We start from the raw sequence: 20588 nt of genomic DNA, 5'->3' as shown, positions 1-20588 counted from the left end.
CCCTTTTTATCCCTCTGCTGGGGTATCGCCTGTCCATCACTTCAAACAGTTCAGGGTTCAAAGGGGGAGCCGCTCTTGACAATACCCAGACTGATGGCTCCTTCATTAACACCTCCAAATGCTGCTTCATTGTTCCTTATCTCTCCTTCCCCTGAGGACAGGTGGCAGACCAACTGTTGATGCCACTGATGCTAGCCCAGGCCAGCAAACATCTTAATTTATGTGTATTCTTGTCACAGTAGTATCCAAGACATCTTCGAGGAGTGGTGCCTCAGAAAGGCAGCACCCATTATAAAGGACCCCCATCACACAGGACGTGCCCTCATTGTTACTGTCAGGAAAGAGGTACAGAATTCTAAAAACACATACTCAGCGATTCAGGAACAGCTTCTTCCCCTCTGCCATCCGATTTCTAAATGGACAATGAACCCATGAACACTACCTCACTACTTTTTTATTTCTATTTTTGCACTACTGTTTTTAAATTTAACTATTTAATATATACATATATATACAATGGCATGCAAAAGCTTGGGCACCCCTGGTCAAAATTTCTGTTACTGTGAATAGTTAAGTGAGTAGAAAATGAACTGATCTCCAAAAGTCATAAAGTTAAAGACGAAACATTCTTTTCAACATTTTAAGCAAGATTCGTGTATTATTTTTGTTTTGTACAATTTTAGAGTGCAAAAAAAGGAAAGGAGCACCATGCATAAAGTTTGGGCACCCCAAGAGATTTGAACTCTCAGATAACTTCTACCAAGATCTCAGACCTTAATTAGCTTGTTAGGGCTATGGCTTGTTCACAGTCATTGTTAGGAAAGGCCAGGTGATGCAAATTTCAGAGCTTTAGAAATACCCTGACTCCTCAAACCTTGTCCCAACAATTAGCAGCCATAGGCTACTCTAAGCAGCTGCCTAGCACTGAAAATTAAAATAAATGATGCCAACAAAGCAGGAGAAGGCTATAAGAAGATAGCAAAGTGTCTTCAGGTAGCCATATCCTCAGTTCGTAATGTAATTAAGAAATGACAGTTAATAGGAACAGTGGAGGTCAAGTTGAGGTCTGGAAGACCAAGAAAACTTTCCGAGAGAACTGCTCATAGGATTGCTAGAAAAGCAAATCAAAACCTCCACTTGACTTCAAAAGACCTTCAGGAAGATATATCAGACTCTGGAGTCGTGGTGCATTGTTCCACAGTGCAGCAACACCTGCACAAATATGACCTTCATGGAACAGTCATCAGAAGAAAACCTTTCCTGCGTCCTCACCACAAAATTCAGCATCATAAGTTTGCAAAGGAACATCTAAACATGCCTGATGCACTTTGGAAACAAGTCCTGTGGATTGATGAAGTTAAAATAGAACTTTTTGGTCGCAATGAGCAAAGGTATGTTTGGAGAAAAAGGGGTGCAGAATTTCATGAAAAGAACACATCTTCAACTGTTAAGCTCGGGGGTGGATCGATCATGCTTTGGGCTTGTGTTGCAGCCAGTGGCACGGGGAACATTTACTGGTGAGGGAAGAATGAATTCAATTAAGTTCCAGCAAATTCTGAAAGCAAACATCACACCGCCTGTAAAAAAGCTGAAGATGAAAAGAGGATGGCTTCTACAACAGGATAATGATCCTAAACACATCCAAAATCCACAATGGACTACCTCAAGAGGCGCAAGCTGAAGGTTTTGCCATGGCCCTCATAGTCCCCTGATCATTGAAAATCTGTGGATAGTCCTCGAAAGTGCAGTGCATGCAAAACGGCCCAAGAATCTCACAGAACTAGAAGACTTTTGCAAGGAAGAATGGGCGAAAATCCCCCAAACAAGAATTGAAAGACTCTTAGCTGGCTACAGAAAGTGTTTACAAGCTGTGATACTTGCTAAAGGGGGTCTTACTAAGTACTGACCTCACAGGGTGCCCAAACTTTTGCTTTGGGCCCTTTTCCTTTTTTTGTTATTTTGAAACAGTAAAAGATGGAAATAAAAAAAGTAATCTTGCTTAAAATATTAAAGAAATGTGTTGTCTTTAACTTTACGCCTTTTGAAAATCAGGTCATCTTTTACTCGCTTAGCTATTCACAGTAACTGAAATTCTGACCGGGGTGCCCAAACTTTTGCATGCCACTATATATATATACACACACACACACATTCACACACTCACATATATTTAATGTATTTTTTTTTCTATATTTACATATACCAGTGATATTAAATGTAATTCTGATTTGGAAAGGGGAGATATCCAATAATAAAGAGAGAAAGAGATACAGACAGACAGAGACTAGTAAGTAACCAGTGGACAAAGGGAAAATGGAGGATCTGCCCATTATCCTTCATCCTGCCCAGTCTAACAATGACCTCAGGCCCCTCTCTCACCACTCCCCCTCACCATTTTATACTGACTCTCCTCTCTGCTCTCAGTTCTGATCTGAAAGATTCCTTCTATAGGTACTGCTCGACACGCTGAGTTCCTCCCAAGGATAGCTCATTGTTCAGGTTCACCAACAACCAGCTGCAAGAGCCCATAATATTCCACCTTTGCAGGAACAGCCAGACTACTCCTAACACGTGCATGAAGGAATCACTAACTAATTGGCTCTCTACAGCCCTTCTTCCGTGGTGGGTAGCAAATCCTGATATTCCTTTAGAAGATGTGGTTTGTCTATGCCTTGTTTGATTTACTGGGGGTCCTCCCACATGTAGGAGGTGTCTGGAGACACCTCCTGATAGGGTCTTCCAATGGCTGATATAAAACCAGAAATTACAGGGATACTGAACAGGTAGAGGAGTGTCCGTGGAGAGAAATACAGGGTTAATGTTTCAAGGCAATGATCCTTTTTCATACTCCTGTTTAGCCCGCACATCAAAATTATCTAGAATTATCCTAACAGCATGGGAGCAGGGATATAATATTTTGCACTGGTTGCAATGTAGACTGTTCTGCTCCATATAACCTGGAACAATAGTGAGCAGTTATTTAACACAGACTTTACTCTCAGATGGGGTGGGATAGCTACTGGTATTTCTTTTCTAAAAGTTCCTCTGTGACTAAACAAACATTACGCCTACAATCTTAGACATATTAGCTGAGAAATTGCAATTTTTGGCATACAAAAGATGTGCTACATAGAATTAGAATCAGAATCAGGTTTATCAGCATTGACTTAATAACGCAAAATTGATGCGACAGCCCAGTACAGACACAAAAGACATTACAAATTACAAAATAAATAAGGTGTCAAGAACCACCAGGGTAGTTTTCAGGGATTCAGGAATCTGATGGTGGAGGGGAAGAAGTTGTTCCTCAATCATTGAGTGTGTGTCATGTACCTCCTCCCTGATGGTAGTAACAAGAAGAGGGCATGTCCTGGATGGCGAGGGTTCTTTGTGAGGAAGTTGCCTCCTTGAGGCACTCCACTTTGAAGATGTCCTCAGTGGTGTGGAGGGCTGTGCCTATGATGAAGCTGGCAGAGTCCAGAAGCCTCGGCAGCACCATGTAATCCTGTGCATTAGAGGCTCCACACCGGGCTGTGATGCAGAATGTTCTCCACTGTACGTCTAGAGAGGTTTGCAATCAAGCACTCGGCACTTGCACTTGCCTTCCTATAATGGTGCCGGTGTGATTCTGCACTCCTCACCAGCACACAGAACTTTTGACCTGGCATTTTTCCCCCCAGTGATGAGAACGCCAGGTCTTGTGTTGCTGTTGTCTGGCTGCCCAGGGGAGCTGGGCATTAAGAGCTGACTCCCAGGTCAGGCAGGTGTGCAGCACTATCAAAATCACAACAAAACTGGGTGAACTGCTGCCCTGTGTTTATGTGGTGTTTGACTGTAAAGTGTACACACTTTGGACCATTTCATACTATTTTTTGTGTGGAGGGTTTGATTCTGCTGGCTCTGGGTGTGACTTTGCAGCAAGGTACAAACAAAATATCTAAGGCTGCAGGCATAATGCTTGTTATACCTAAGCCTTATGGAGCTGCTTAGGGGAAAAAAACAGCAGCTGACTACCCCTCATTATACAAAGATAAGTCTATACTAAGTGGCACTTCACCACTGTTCTGGAGCATATGGAGTTTAACAAGTCCACATTGTGACTGGTGCAAAACATTATGTTCCTGCTCAGCCAGCACATTTTGTTAGATATTAATTCTGATGTGTTGCACAAGGAGTATGATCAGCACTTTGCTTCAGGCACCAGGAAAACCATCAGTCTTTCAGTGAATTCAGACTGCCTGCCAAAAAATGTTTCTGCATGAGGAGATCTATTAACAGGGATCATGTGAGCGAATATTTATAGAAGATCAGAAAGTGCTGACCTTAAACCAAGGAAATGCCACAATTCACCATTTTTGCAGCTGATTAACTTACTGATATTTTGCTGAGAAATGTCTTTTAAAAATGGGACATGCCTTCGGTAATAATACGTTTGAAAAAACCAAGTCATTCATCTGTTTTTCTTCATGGTATTCGGTGCCTGTCAATGATTTTCTAGAGAAGATGCTAGATGATGTAATTCCAAAAGTAACCATTATTCCAATACCTTCTATTTCATTACTTATTATCTATATACTTGTAGATATTCCTTAGTGTTCAGGAATCATTTAATTGCCACTTTGAAAAGTTTATGACTTACTTGGAATTTACCTCCTGTAAATTGCTGGTGTTATTTAGTTTAAACACACTGATAATTCTGAAACTATATACAGTATATCATATCCCTGCACTTTATGGGGTGGTGTGGAAGGTACAAGGGAAAAATCTGGGCATTGTGAAGGCACAGAAGTCCTACGGACAAAACAGCTCATCATTCTTATTCCATTTGTCAGTGAGCAGCCAAATAAACAAACAGAAGGAAGAAAAAATTCAAGGTAGGCAGACTGGTCAGGCTGTGGGATAGAGCCCAATGGATAAAGGGGTTTAAGATTCAGGAATACAGCTTACCACATCAAGGAGAAAAACGCTATGGACAATGGATTGTGGGTCCTGTACCATCACAACATGAGGAAGGCTTGCAATCAATACACAGGTGCACATCAAATCCCAGGCCAAGAGTGGTGGCCCATCAGATCTGGGTGGAAGGTGTGTGGTCAGACGTGGTAGAGAGGATCCAGATATGATCATTGAGTAGAATCCTTAGTATCGGAAGCAGAGACAGAGGCTGGATGGTCTTCAGATCATAAAGAAGCTCAGTCAACAATTGAGTCAGAGGTTTGAGTGGGCTGGACACTCCAGTTTAAAATTCCTGCCTCCACTGGGGTTATCGAACTTGACATAGTAGAAGCCTGAGGTGTTAAAATCATTCCCATGATCTGTCTATTTATACATTAAAGTAAATTTGATTCTGCTCATTAGGTATCTCCTAAAAAATAATACAAAATAGTCAAATGCATTAAAGAATATTGTAATGGTAATTTTGTCTTACCCCAAGAGTATATGGAATATTTTGACACTTCTGTGCAATTAATCTCTATCACTGAAATGAATGCCTTAAAAGTGTGGCTGCATGTTATTTTAAACAGCTTAATACTTGTTGGTAATAAAAGGAGAGAAAACATTGTTCATGATTTTGCTGAGAAAGTGCATTGCAAAAGGAATAATTAAAATATTATTTCAATTTTATCTCAAAATCTTATTCATTTGTATAAAGCTACTGCAATAAAATATAATTAATTATATTAAATAAAAATACTGCTACTGTAAACTAAAAAGGAAAATAATTGTTTGAAGAATCTTAAACTAAGACCAGCCATTGTACTAATGTTTAACCATCAGGAGAAAGTTGTTCAATTGGATATCGAAGTGCTAAGCAGTTACATCAACAGGGTTTGTTGCAGTTTGGCTCAATTTTGCAGTAACTACTGACTACCTCATTTTAACACATCATAATTTGAAACTCAGCAGATCAAGCAGCATTACTGAAGGGAGATAAGCACTGAAAGTTTCAGGCCATGAGCCTAATGAAGACTGGAAAGGCCAGAATAATGTGAGGGAGGGGAAAGAATCTAGCTGGCAGGTGATAGGTAAAACCAGGTGAGGGGGAGCTGGGTGGGTCAGTGATAGATGGGGGAATAAAGTAAGAAGCTGCGAGGTTATAGGTGGAAAGTGGTAAAGAGCAGAAGAAGAAGGAATCTGGTAGGAGAGGACAGGGGACCATGGAAGAAGGGAAGTAGAGGGAGATAATGGGCAGGGAAGGAAAGGAAATAGGTGAGAGGAAAGCCATAATGGGGAATGGAAAAAGGAAGAAGAGGGAATAGGAGAGATTACTGGAAGTTAGAGAAATTGATGTTCAGTTCTTTTGCTTAATCTGGTTTCTACTTCCTTCCTTTCTAGTCCTGATCTGAAAATGGGTCTCAGCATGAAATTCCCCTCCATTTAAGCTGCCTGACTTGCTGATTCCTTCAGCATTCTGTGTATTAATTAACTTTCTCATAGCTTCATCATCGATCGGAAGAACCTTCCAGTATTTAATCTGTGGTGATCCTTATTTTATTCAGAGTTGATTACGATATTGTATTGTTGAAAATCAGCTACAAGTATATGTGGAGATAAAGGGCTGTAACTCTGACAACGGTATAATGAACATTATAGAAATTAGGTGAGTCTTAATAAACAAGGTAATAAAACAGACTGCAGTGGGAATCATTAACTCATTTCATCCATTACACAAGGCTCTTTGTTGCAGAAATGAGGTGACAGGCTCAAAAAAAAGATGCATTCTTCAAAACTAATTCCAAAGTTTTAATAAGCCGTGAAAGAAGATTTAATAACCCAAAACAATCAGCTCTAATATTTTTCTGTAACAACTAAGTAGGTCAACAAGTTTGCAAAGCAGGGTTCTGAATAAGATGGAAAAGGTTATTTTTCCATATGCAGTCACTGGAATGGTGACCCAGGAGATTTTGGGTGTTTTATACCTGCACAGTCCATCAACTGATTATTCTTCACAATCAGTGCACACTATTATTGTGTGAACTAAAAATGGAACCTCAAACCCGACCGTCATTTTAATGTTAGTTTCCCGTAATTGCTTTATAAAATGAGTTCTTAACCAAAGCAATGGATTATTCCTCGTTACACTTTCAGTGACAATAATCACAGTCATTAATTTCCTAGTGCAGTTATCGTCACACACCCCGGGCTCCCATTGTATCATTAGCCAGAGCCAGAGCTGACAGTTTTCAATAGATTTGAAAATGAATAAAGTAGATCTTATAATGGGTGCATTCTAATCCAAAACCCGTGAGGCTGATTTTTTTTAAGGCATCACTTGTGCTTATCCTTCTAAATCTGGCTGTATTCCCCAGTGATAAGCCCATAGGCTGGATGAGCTAAACCATGTTGAATTTGGCTTGCTGTCAAGGTTGGTTCCAAACCCCTTATCCCACAGTCTCCCCATTAACCTTGGGAGCATATGTGGATCCTGGAATCAGACACGGGCAGGTGAGGCCTCAACAGAGAGCAGGTCTCAGATGGTACACTGCTCAGTCTATGCCCTTGGATTTTAAACGGGAACAATGCTGGGGGTGGAACTCACCGCCTATCAAAGGCTGAGGCTTTATAAAACTCCCTAAATTTCTCTGATACGTAGAGACACAGAGAACTATTGATACATATTTAAGTAATTAAAGATGTCATAGTAGTAGTAGTAGTAGTAGCCATACTTTATTGATCCCGGGGGAAATTGGTTTTCGTTACAGTTGCACCATAAATAATAAATAGTAATAAAACCATAAATAATTAAATAGTAATATGTAAATTATGCCAGGAAATAAGTCCAGGACCAGCCTATTGGCTCAGGATGTCTGACCCTTCAAGGGAGGAGTTGTAAAGTTTGATGGCCACAGGCAGAAATGACTTCCTATGACACTCTGTGTTGCATCTCGGTGGAATGAGTCTCTGGCTGAATGTACTCCTGTGCCCAACCAGAACATTATGTAGTGGATGGGAAACATTGTCCATGATGGCATGCAACTTGGACAGCATCCTCTTTTCAGACACCACCGTCAAAGAGTCCAGTTCCATCCCCACAACATCACTGGCCTTACGAATGAGTTTGTTGATTCTTTTGGTGTCTGCTACCCTCAGCCTGCTGCCCCAGCATACAACATGTCAATCATCCTTAAGGAGGTAGAGTCATGAAAATACATTAAAGCATCAATGAAATCAAAAACATTTAACTGAAGTAAAATGGATGAAAAGATAAATAACTGAACTTACTTTTCGGTTCCTAACCTCCTGTTTGGAGCGCCCATACAAATGAATGGGAATTCGAAACTATGCCAGCTCTGAGTAATCCCATTACTCCACTTCCCAGTGACCAACCCCCTTGAACATGCCATCAGCTCTTCCCAATTATTTTTTCCACGCACTTATGGCAGTGGTGAATTTACAACAGCCAATTTAGCCTACCAACTGTTGTGTATTTAATGTTTCAGTAATATTTGAGTAATCTTGCTAATGTATTGGTTGGCTAAGCCTCCTTGTCCGTTTAAAAAATTCATTATGGGTTATATGCATAAATATATGGATTGCGCACGTCATCATGCTACCATGTGATAAGTGTGCGCCTCACTTCAAGCAAACCCGAAGTTCGAACTGCATTATTGACTCCCGTGTCTTTTTTTGAATTAGTTCAGTGTTTTGAATTTACAAAACAAAACGCCAATCAGCATGTCTTTGGGAAATGGGAGAAAAACACAGTACCTGGAGGAAACCCAAGTGATCACAGGGAAAATACACCTCAAATTGCAAGAAGAGAATGGTTTAAACTTTCAATCTGATCCCTTAAATCATGATGGTCGTAAACCTTTTGAATTTCAGAGGTTGTAAAATCCTCTGAACCCTTCAGTTAGATGACTACTTTGTATTCACTCCCAAGTAACCATCATGCTGCATTTAACAGTTATACCAATCAGACTTGACGGTACACTGGTTGCAAAGCAATTTTATGGCTAATTTATTATGCAACAGGCACAAGGCTCTGAATAATTAATCAGTTCAGTTTAAAGGTTAAGGAGATCAGCAATTTTATTGCCAATAGTTTCCACCAGGTTGGCATTCTGACTTTGAAAATAATGATTGGCAAAAAAAATACAAATAAAATTTCAAACAGACACAGGCTTCAAACTATTGTCACTTTATTGCATTTTTGATTTTAGTTCTTAATTAAACTCAGAACTTTGAGATATTTGATGTATTGCTTTTCTGCATATTTATAATATGTAATGTGCTTCTGAAGTAAGCACTATTTTCAAAGAATTAAATAGACACATATCAAATGCATATGAAATGATGGACTGCTGCTTTTGAAACACGGAAGTGTATGATTCATAATGGAGCATAAGAGGCATAATTATGCTTCAGCCAAAAGTTAGCAAAGTTTCATCACCTTAACAGTGCTGGAAGACGGAAGGAATTCTAAATGTTGACCTTGAACTCATGTTGAAGTTCAAGCCCCTGAATCCAGCCAAACAAGTGTTTCTCCATGGCCAACATGCAAAATGGTACCAACAGTCATACACAGCACAAGGCACATTTTGCACATATAATTACGATAGCGGTAAACATACAGTCACACAGAAAAATAATAATAGAGTCCAAATTGCTGAGAGTCATATCCTGTAGATTGATGGTGCATAGGATGTTGCTGGCAAGAACAAGTCTGCAGCAATCCAAACATCACGCTTTAGTGCAACCGCAGAGGAACACAATCCGGCTTGTCTTCCAGTGAGCGGACACTGGAGAGTAGCACTGATGGGAGGAACCAGGCTCCAACCCAGGATATCTGCCTGCCATTCCACACCACCTCTAGCATCTCCTCCCCTGGGCAGCTGCAACAGGTAGCTCTGTGGCATGAGGGCTCAGTCCACGCTACAACCAAGGCCATGCAGATCCCTGCAACTGGTCTCAGCAGTGAACCAGATTTGCAGTGTTCTACATCAGCAATGTCCTACAGAGTGTTGCAATCACAGGAAGAACGTCTACGATAATCACTCGTACCATCTGTTAGACCGCGCACTGACTCTGACGCCATTCTGAAGCAGGCAGCTACATGGTCCACAGTAAGTCTATCTCCTCCACTATCGAGCAGCTCGTGGATGGGGTAGACCTGCTGCAATTGATGTTCTTGATATCCCACAGTGTCCTATGATTGTAAAAAAATGTAAAGGACGAACAATTACACCTTTGGACCTGGAGAGGCCGATGCAACCATATGCGCCGTCATCTTATGAAGTAACATCATAGCATATTTAGAGCATCCTTTATAATCAATCAAAAGAACTGTGTATTAGATATATTCAAGGGCTGGAGACCCTGATACTCTGGCCAGATTAGTGCTAACTATAGACCTCTGGAATGAACCAATTGGAATGAGCAGCTTGAGTGGAGGTCACTCAATTTGAATGACCCAAGCAGCTGGCCACGCTGCTGGATGCATTGCAGACACCTGCTTTTCTCTGAAGGCTCGTTAAATATACAACTGTATAAATAACGTTTGCAGCACAGCAAACATTGAAAGGATTACCTTTCATCCATCAGACCAGCATTGCGACCTATGTGATGCTGAACATTCCAATACCATCAATTGTTTCCAAATGTCTCCATCTGGCTCTCGAGGACTGGTATTTAATCGTTCCTTTTACTTAAATGTTCCTTTTTGCATTTCAGTGTTGATCCCATTCATTTACATTATAATCATGCTAAATTGTACATCTGCCACCCAAGACCTAGTCCATAAAAAAGATTCATAAAAAAGGTTGAAATCACCCGTAAAGTGATCAAATGGAACGATTCCAGGAAAAAGTATCATTATCTATAGAGGCAGCTGTACAACTAGTGCTCTAAAAATTCAGAATGAGAGAAATGCTCTGTTAGACACACAGCTTGACTTACATACTGACTTGTGTATCATTAGCACTTCACCAACAATGCCACGGATGGGCACAACATCCATGGTTGACACTGACTGATGGAAGACTCAGTCCCACATTTCAAACATTCCTTCCAGAAGGAGAAATGATGTACTTGTACTTCTCTCAACCTAATATTGTATTTGTTGCTCGTGATTGTGTTGCCAACAGTCCCATAAGGTATGAGTCTCCCCATGGTTAACTAAAAAATTAGTTGTCCTCTCCAAACTCAATACAGGACAGTCCCTTTTTGCACATAAAATTTATATGACTGAGGTCCTAGACACTGAGTTCAGACCAGGTCCCTGACACAATGGTCCAGGATTCCCTGTTTGGCAATGACACAACGAGCTTCTAAAAAATATTGTACCTTTACTTGTATGATCCTTGTAACTAGAATAAGATAAGTATTAATTTATGTCTGTCTGAAAAACCACTTGAGATAATTCAAAAGATTTTAATTGCCTTAGTTCGAAGCTCTTGTAAAATCTAAATAGTTTTAATAAAATCGAAAGTATTTTAATGTTTTTGTTCTCCAAGTTATAAATGCCTTCAAAAACATTGGGGTTTTAGAAATCTTTGATATTCCTGCTGACTGGCGGTCTGACCTAGCTGGCTTCTAGGCACTTCTGGCTGTTTTTGTTTTTGGATGGTGCCCCTTTTGTGCCCCACATCGGTGAGCAAAGTTCTTATTTTCATAAGTACTGCATATCAATTGTTTGAAAGCATTTACTTTAAAGTTTAGTCCAAGAGCCATGGATTATTAGGAAGTATAAGTGGTTTAACTTTGAAAGCAACAGAAAACACTTTGTTACTTTAATGAGTTTTCCCAGCACTCAATGATATAGCAAGCATGATAATGCTTATATTGATTTTCTGTCCTGATGAAACTAGCAAGAGATTCTCATAGACAGGAAGGGCATAGGGCTGGTGTGCCAGTGTCAAAATTTGTCCTTGTTCAGTAGTGCTAATAATACATACAAAATAGCAACTCCGTGTTGCAGTTTGCACTTTCCAAGGTGTAGGAGTGCATACTGAAGGATGAAGTGAAGCTTGATGCAGCCACTATACTGTGTTTATGGGGATTCAATGGGCATTCTGTGACTGGGTAAAGTGCAACAGTCACTCAAGCACTTTATGGTTGTGTTGTTAAAGGAGGAAATGTGTGCTATTAATGCATAGTAAGAGAAAATATTGAATTGATAACCCTAGAGAAAGACATGTCCCAATTCTATGTTTTATGAATCGGGTATATTGCTTATAATCCGCAATATCTCCAACATCAATAAAATTGGCTCTTGCTAGAGGTACATCAAATAACCCCTTTAGCAGTGAATATAAGAATTCAACTCCAAATATTAGGAAAATATTTCTGTTTGCTTATAATTTAATGAACCATCAGTCATCTTGCTTTACCCTTAGTATTAGGTTTTCAGAAGCCTGTGAAGCTGGTACATTCATTATAGATTTGAAGATTAGTTTAAAATACATATAAAAGAAATCAGTACATTTTTAGAGATATAATTGCAATGCTTCATGCAATGGGAGAAGCAGGAAGAGAGAATGACATACACAAACCAGAATACAGCTCAGGCACATAGTCATTTTACCAAATTTATCCTCTCTCCTCCAAATCCAGGCACTCTGCAATGTTAACATTTCCTTTTCTTTTCTTCCAAATGATAGACAGTGACTGATGAGTTGTGGAAGACAAACCACTTTGGCAAAATCGGCGGTGTTGGGTCAACTGCTGGATATAAGCCTGGTTAATTCTCCAGCAATGTAAGAGTAAATTGGATGGGATTATAATAGGGTTTTCTTTGCTAGCTACTCTGAGGTTGAAATTTAACTCCTGCTGAATTTTGCAGTGTATGCAGTACTTTGCCTTTCATTTCTTGACTGCCTGTGTGCACTGCAGTTGAACTAACATTGCAATACCTGGTAAAATATAATTACATTGCTGCCTGACCTGCTGAGATCCTCCAGCATTTTGTGAGTGTTTCTTTGAATTTCCAACATCTGCAGAGTTTCTCATGTTTGTAATTACATTCTTCTTTTTAAGCCCATCACCCCCACTGGAGCATAGGCTGCCAGCAGCAGCTCACCACAGTCCTCTGTACTGGGCCAGTCTTTCACGGGATGGGTATGCTAGCCTCAAGTCCAACCCTCCTGCTTTCACGGCGGGGCTTGTGACCACCCATGACAGAGTTATAATTACATACCGGTCTCAATTTAACGTCCAGTTCAACAATATACTAAACAGTCAGAAACACAGGAGATTCTGCAGATGTTGGAAATCCAGAGCACTACAGACAAAATGCCGGATGAAGTCAGCAGGACAGGCAGCATCGATGAAATTGAAAAAAAAAAAGTCAACGTTTTAGGCTGAGATGAAGAAAGACGCTGGGAGGGGATAGGTGGAAAAGATAAAGGGCTGGAGAAGGAGGAATCTGATGAGATAGGAGAGTGGACCATGGAAGAAGGGGAAGGAGGAGTGGCTTCAGGGGAGGTGATAGGCAGGTGAGGAGGAGTAAGAGGCCAGAGTGGGGAATTGTAGAAGAAGGAAGGAGTAGGGGAAAAATTACCAGAAGTTGGAGGTCAATGTTCATGCCATCAGGTTGGAAGCTATCTGGAAGGGAAATGAGGTGTTGCTCCTCCACCCTGAGAGTGTCTTCATCATGGCAGAAGAGGTCTCCATGGACTAACAAGTCAGAATAAGAATTGGATTGGAATTAAAATGGATGGCCACCAGGAAATTCTGCTAGTGGAGAGGCCCTACAAAGCAGCTCCCCCAATCTATGTTGGGTCACCTCAATGTAGAGGAGGCCACATTCGAAGCACTATATACAACAGACAACCCAACAGACTCATAGGTGAAGTGTTGCCTCCCCTGAAAGGACTGTTTAGGGCCCTGAATTGAGGTGATGGAGGAGGTGAATGGGAGCTACACGCATGGATAAGTGGCAAGAGGGAGATTAGTGGTGAAGAACATGGACAAAGGAATCATGGAGGGAGCAATCCCTGAAGAAAGTGGAGAATGGCGGAGGGGGGTGGAAATAAAAGCTGCCTTTGGTGGTAGGGTCCTGTTGACGATGGTGGAAGTTGTGGAGAACGGTTTTCTGGATGTGGAGGCTCATGGGGTGGTAGATGAGGACAAGAGGAGCTCTATCCTGGTTCAGGTGGCGGGTAGGTGGGGAAAGCGAGGATGTATGGGAAATGGAGGAGATGTGAAAGATGACAGTATCAACAGTAGAGGAAAGGAAAACCAGTTTTTTTGACGAAGGAGGACACCTCTGATATCCCGGAAAGGAAAGACTCGTGGGAACAGCTACAACAGAAAGGAAAGTACCAAAAAAAGAAAATGGTTGCTATTACTAGGGAGAAGGTTCTTGGGAAGCTAAAAGCTCTGAAGATAGATGAGTCACCTGGACCAGATTGACTACACCTCAAGGTTCGGAAAGTGGTAGCTGAAGAGATTGCGGAGAGATTAGTAATGATCTGTCAAGAATCACTAGATTGTGAAATGTTTCCAAAGGACTGGAAAATTGCACATGTCACTCCACACTTCAAGAAGTGAGCAAGGCAGAAGAATAGAAATTACAGGCCAGGTAGACTGACATCAATGGTTGGGAAGATGTTGGAGTCAATTGTTAAGGATGCAGTTTTAGGGCACTTGGAGGCACATGATAAAATAGGTCAAAGTCAGCATAGTTTCCTTAAAGGAATATCTTGTCTGACTAATCTATTGGAATTCTCTGAGGAAATAACAAGCAGGATAGACAAACGAGAATCAGTTGATGTTGTGTACTTAGGTTTTCAGAAGGCCTTTGACAAGGTGCTGCACAAGCAGCTGCTTAACAAGATAAGAGCCCATGGTATTACAGGAAAGGTACTTGCATGAATCGAGCATTGACTGATTGGCAGGAGGCAAAGAGTAGGAATAAAGGGTACCTTTTCTGATTGGCTGCTGGTGACTGGTGGTGTTCCACAGGGGCCAGTGTTGGGACTGCTTCAATGGGACTTGTGAGTCGTTGTGCAGGATTCCCTATATTCTAGGGTCTAGAGGTTAACATGCAGGTTGAGTCAGTGGTCAGGAAGGCAAGTGCAGTGTTAGCATTCATTTCAAGAGGACTAGAATATAAAAACAGGAACGTAATGCTGAAGCGTTATAAGGCACTGATGAAACCTCATTTGGAGTATTGTGAGCAGTTTTTTGGCTCCTTATCTAAGAAAATACATATAGAACATAGAACATAGAATAGTACAGCACAGTACAGGCCCTTCGGCCCACAATGTTGTGCCGACCCTCAAACCCTGCCTCCCATATAAGCCCCCACCTTAGATTCCTCCATATACCTGTCTAGTAGTCTCTTAAACTTCACTAGTGTATCTGCCTCCACCACTGACTCAGGCAGTGCATTCCATGCACCAACCACTCACTGAGTAAAAAACCTTCCTCTAATATCCCCCTTGAACTTCCCACCCCTTACCTTAAAGCCATGTCCTCTTGTATTGAGCAGTGGTGCCCTGGGGAAGAGGTGCTGGCTATCCACTCTATTTATTCCTCTTATTATCTTGTGCACCTCTATCATGTCTCCTCTCATCCTCCTTCTCTCCCAAGAGTAAAGCCCTAGCTCCCTTAATCTCTGATCATAATGCATACTTTCTAAACCAGGCAGCATCCTGGTAAATCTCCTCTGCACCCTTTCCAATGCTTCCACATCCTTCCTATAGTGAGGTGACCAGAACTGGACACAGTATTCCAAGTGTGGCCTAACCAGAGTTTTATAGAGCTGCATCATTACATCGCGACTCTTAAACTCTATCCCTCGTCTTATGAAAGCTAACACCCCATAAGCTTTCTTAACTACCCTATCCACCTGTGAGGCAACTTTCAGGGATCTGTGGACATGTACCCCAAGATCCCTCTGCTCCTCCACGCTACCAAGTAACCTGCCATTTACTTTGTACTCTGCCTTGGAGTTTGTCCTTCCAAAGTGTACCACCTCACACTTCTCCGGGTTGAACTCCATCTGTCACTTCTCAGCCCACTTCTGCATCCTATCAATGTTTCTTTGCAATCTTTGACAATCCTCTACACTATCTACAACACCACCAACCTTTGTGTTGTCTGCAAACTCGCCAACCCACCCTTCTACCCCCACATCCAGGACGTTAATAAAAATCACGAAAAGTAGAGGTCCTAGAACAGATCCTTGTGGGACACCACTAGTCACAATCCTCCAATCTGAATGTACTCCCTCCACCATGACCCTCTGCCTTCTGCAGGCAAGCCTATTCTGAATCCACCTGGCCAAACTTCCCTGGATCCCATGCCTTCTAACTTTCTGAATAAGCCTACCGTGTGGAACCTTGTCAAATGCCTTACTAAAATCCATATAGATCACATCCACTGCACTACCCTCATCTATATGCCTGACATGCTGTCATTGGAGAGGGTTCAAAGGAGGTTCGTCAAATTGATTCCGGAATGAAAGGCTTATCATATAAGGAGCATTTGATGGCTTCTGGGCCTGTACTTGCTGAAATTTAGAAAAATGAAGTGGGGGGAATCTCACTGAACTCTATCAAATGTTGAAAGGCCTATATAGAGAGGATGTGGAGAGGAGTCTCCTATCATGAGGTATTGTGTGATCAGAGGGCACAACCTCAGGATAGAGGATGTCCATCTAAAACAGAGATAAGGAATAATTTATTTAGCCAGAGAGTGGTGAATCTGTGGAATTCATTGCCACAGGCAGCTGTGGAGGCCAAGTCATTGGATATATTTAAGGTACAGGTTATTCTTGATAAATCAAGGAGTGTAAGTTATGGGGAGAAGGCAGGAGAATGAGGTTGAGAGGGAATTGGATCAGCCAAGATCAAATGGTAGAGCAGATTCGATGGGTTGAATAGCTTAATTCTGCTCCTCTGTCCTATGATCTTTTACAGGAGACAAGGTTGGAAGAGGTATAGTCAAGATCGCCATGGGAATTGGTAGGTTTATAAACAATATCAGTAGACAGAGAGATTGAGAAAGGGGAAAGAGGTGTCAGAAATGGACCAAGTGAAGTTAAGTGCAGGGTGGAAGTTGGATACAAAGATGATGAAATTTTTGAGCTCGGTGTAGGCGCATGAAGCAACACCAATGCAGTTGCATTACCAGGGAAGGCTTGAAACATGGACTCTTTCATGTAGCCAATGAATGGGCAGGGCCAATGCAGTGCCCATTACTACACCTTGAGCTTGGAGCAAGTTGGAGGAGCCTAAAGAAAGATCATTGAGGACGAGGAGCAGTTTCACCAGGCGGCAGACGATGGTGTCTGGAATCCTTGGTGGGTCCAAACTGGGAGGCCTGATAGCAGAGCTGGAAGCCATGTGGAATAAGATGGTGGAAAAGATGTTCCCAGGAAGAATACGTGGCAATGGTAGCGGGTCTGGGTAAGTACGTGCTCAAAGAGTCAGAGGGCAGCAGTGATCACAGAGTAAGAGCAGTGGGAGAGGGTCTCACTGGACTCCCATCGAAGAGATGATTTAAACTTCTTCAGGGTAGGCATCCCTCGAAGTGACTTCACAGTGGAGCAGTAAATCATTAACACAAGAGATTCTGCAGATGCTGGAAATCCAGAGTAACACACACAAAATGTTGGAGGAAATCAGCAGGCCAGGCAGCATCTATGGAAATGAGAGAAAAAAAACAGACAACATTTTAAGACGAGACCTTTCATCAGGACTGGAAAGGAAGGTGGAAGATGTCAGAACAAGTTCATGCCATCAGGTCGGAGGCTACCTAGAAGGAATATGAGGTGTTGCTCCTCCAACCTGAGAGTGGCTTCATCATGGGAGAAGAGAATTTCATGGAGTAAAATATCAGAATAGGAATTGGATAGGAATTAAAATAGTTGGCCACCAGGAAATACTGCTTCTTGCAGAAGGAGCGGACATGCTCAACAAAGTGCACCTCTGATCTACATAGGGTCTCCCCAGTGTAGAGGAGGCCGCATCAGGAGCACCACATGCGTTTAGGTGACCCTAATAGCTTTGTAGATGAAGTATTGCCTCACCTGGAAGGACAGTTTGGGCCCTGAATAGATCTGAGGGAGCAGGTGAATGGCAGGTGTAGCCACTGTTCCTGTCCTCCTCTATCACCTCTTCCACCCAACCTTCCATGAACACCTCAACCCTCCACCCTTCTTTGATGCCCCTAACTCTCCTCCACCTCTGATACCAGCTCTAATCTCCTTTGTTTCGTTACCATTCCCCTATCTGAGTCAGACAATTCTGTCCTCAGCAAATGCCTTACTTTTGTCCCCCTTCACTTGTAATCTCAGTGAGTTCCACGCCTGTCGTGATGCTGAGCTCTTCTTCTGTCGCCCCTGTCTCCGAGCCCTCTTCCTTGGCAAGGACTTTCCATCCTACACCAATGACACCTTCTCCTCTTCTTGGACAACCCACACTGGTATTCTGCCTGCTCCAGATCTTTTCATCTCTAATTGCTGATGAGACATCTACCGGTTTGACTTCAGCACTCCTCTATCCTCTTTGAATCCTACTCCCTCTGAGCACACTGTCCTCCATTTTCTCTGAACCAATCTCAACCTCACCATCAAACTCATACTTCGACTCCATTTTATCCCCCTTGGCTCAGTCCCTTCCCACCTACAACTGCAACACTTCACATACTCTCAATCTCCTGAACAGCCTTCAATTCCCTGGCCCTGGCTGCCTCATTTTCACAAAGGATGTTCAGTCCCAATACACTTCTATTCCCCAATGAAGAAGGCCTTAGCTCTCCGCTTCTTTCTCGACAGAAGATCCGACCAGTTCCCTTCCAACACTACCCTCTCCTGTCTGGTGAAACTAGCCCTCGCCCTTGACAATTTCTCTTTTGACACCTCCCACATTCTCCAAGCTCAAGGTCTAGCTGTGGCACCCACATGGGCCCCAGATATGCCTGCCTTTTTGTTGTTTACATGGAACAGTCCCTGGTAATGCTCCCCAATTCTTTCAATACCACACCGACGACTGCATTGCTGCCACTTCATGCACCCTTGCTAAGCTCATCAATTTCATCACCTTTGCCTCCAACTTTCACCCTGCCCTTGAATTCATTTGGTCCATTTCTTTTTTTAATACTTTATTTTCAAAATTTTCAAAACAAAACAATGAAATCAAAAGAACATCCCAGCTCAGACATGTGTAAAAATGAAATAAGCAAGAAAAAAGGGACATAACATTAGAGGGATGCCTATTATACAAAGTGCTCAAAAATACTAAACATTAAATCTCAAATGAGGGCCGTAAGAAATCAGCTGGGGGGAAATTGTTCATCCGCCCCCGGCCTCGTCCAGGTAGGCAAGAAGTGGATCCCAGATAGCCGAAAATTTTTTAATTGAATTTGTTCTCAGAACTTAGGTCTCTCCATCTGTATAACTGAGATCATGTCAGCCATCCATCTCCAGAAGGAAGGGGGAGAGGGTGATTTCCATTCCCTCAAGATAACTCTTTTAGCGACAGCCATCCACAGCATCAGAGACTGTTGTATGGTTGTAGAGAAGCAAATAGTAGATTGCGAACAGCCAAAGGTGGCGAGACCAGCTTCCAAGGGGAAGGATCTTTTATAGGCCTTTGAGTACCAGTCAAATATTTTGGACCAAAATCCAGTCAGTAATGGGCAAAACTAAAAGGTGTGTGACAACGTGGCCTCCGTCCCTTGGCACCTATCACACATTGGCAAGACAGAAGGGTAAATCCTATGCAATCTAAGTTTAGAGTAGTGGAGATGATGGACAACTTTAAACTGGATCAGTTGGTGTCTGCTGTTAATAGAGCAAGCCTGTATCATAGACAAACTCTTGTCCCAGGCAGCTTCAGATAATTCAATGCCCAACTCCTCTCTCCAGGCGTCTCTAATCTTCACAGTAGATGCTATAGTGCAATTATCAAACAAACGTACAAACTTAGAAATGAGATGCTTGGAGTCAGGAGGATTCTTAAGATATCAAAAAATATATGCTTCCCTGGAAGGATTTCAAAATTACAAATCTTAGATTGAGTGTAGTGTCTAATTTGTAAGTAATGAAAAAAGTGCAAATGGGGCAGCTCAAATTTCTCTTTCAGCAGACTAAATGTTGCAAACTGTCCCTCTATGTACAGGTCTTCAACAGAAACTAGACCCTTCTCCCTCCAAGCATGGTAGGTTTTATCTGACCGTGAGGGTAGAAAGGAGTGATTGAAACAGATTGGTGTTTGTACAGAGGTCTCTGGTAAATTCAGAACACTCCTAATCTGATTTGGAATTCTGACGGAATTTTTCAAAACAAAACTTAAACTTTTTGAAGTCCCAGGCTTTTCTAACTTAGAGAACAACGTGGCTGGCAAGGAGGAATTGACAACAGAGTTAGACTCCATACATAGCCACAAGGGAGCCCCAGGGGTTAGGTTATCCAGAGCCCCCTGTTGCCAAAACATTAAAGCCCTAGCATTGACAGCCCAATAATAGTGTCTAAATACAGGTAATCCCAGCCCTCCTTCAGACTTGGGCTTTTGTAAATGAATTTTCGAAATCCTGTGTTTCTTATAATTCCAGATATAAGACAAAATTATGGAGTCCAGCACCTTAAAGAAGGCTGATGTAAGAAAAATGGGGAGATTTTGACAAAGATAGAGAAA

The 20588-nt window shown here is 41.9% G+C and overlaps 1 long non-coding RNA gene across 1 annotated transcript in view; it reads right to left on the bottom strand.

Annotated features, from left to right (window-relative positions):
• LOC140195153 (uncharacterized) overlaps positions 1 to 8360 on the bottom strand; it is a 41201-nt gene extending 32841 nt beyond the window's left edge. Inside the window, exon 1 of the long non-coding RNA XR_011885376.1 lies at positions 8224 to 8360. This is a non-coding gene — a long non-coding RNA (uncharacterized lncRNA). The remainder of the gene's footprint in view (positions 1 to 8223) is intronic.
• Positions 8361 to 20588: the final 12228 nt, after the last annotated feature.

This window comes from Mobula birostris, chromosome 3 (assembly GCF_030028105.1).
Source record: "Mobula birostris isolate sMobBir1 chromosome 3, sMobBir1.hap1, whole genome shotgun sequence".
Taxonomy (NCBI): domain Eukaryota; kingdom Metazoa; phylum Chordata; class Chondrichthyes; order Myliobatiformes; family Myliobatidae; genus Mobula; species Mobula birostris.
This window is presented reverse-complemented; position numbering and strand designations above follow the sequence as displayed.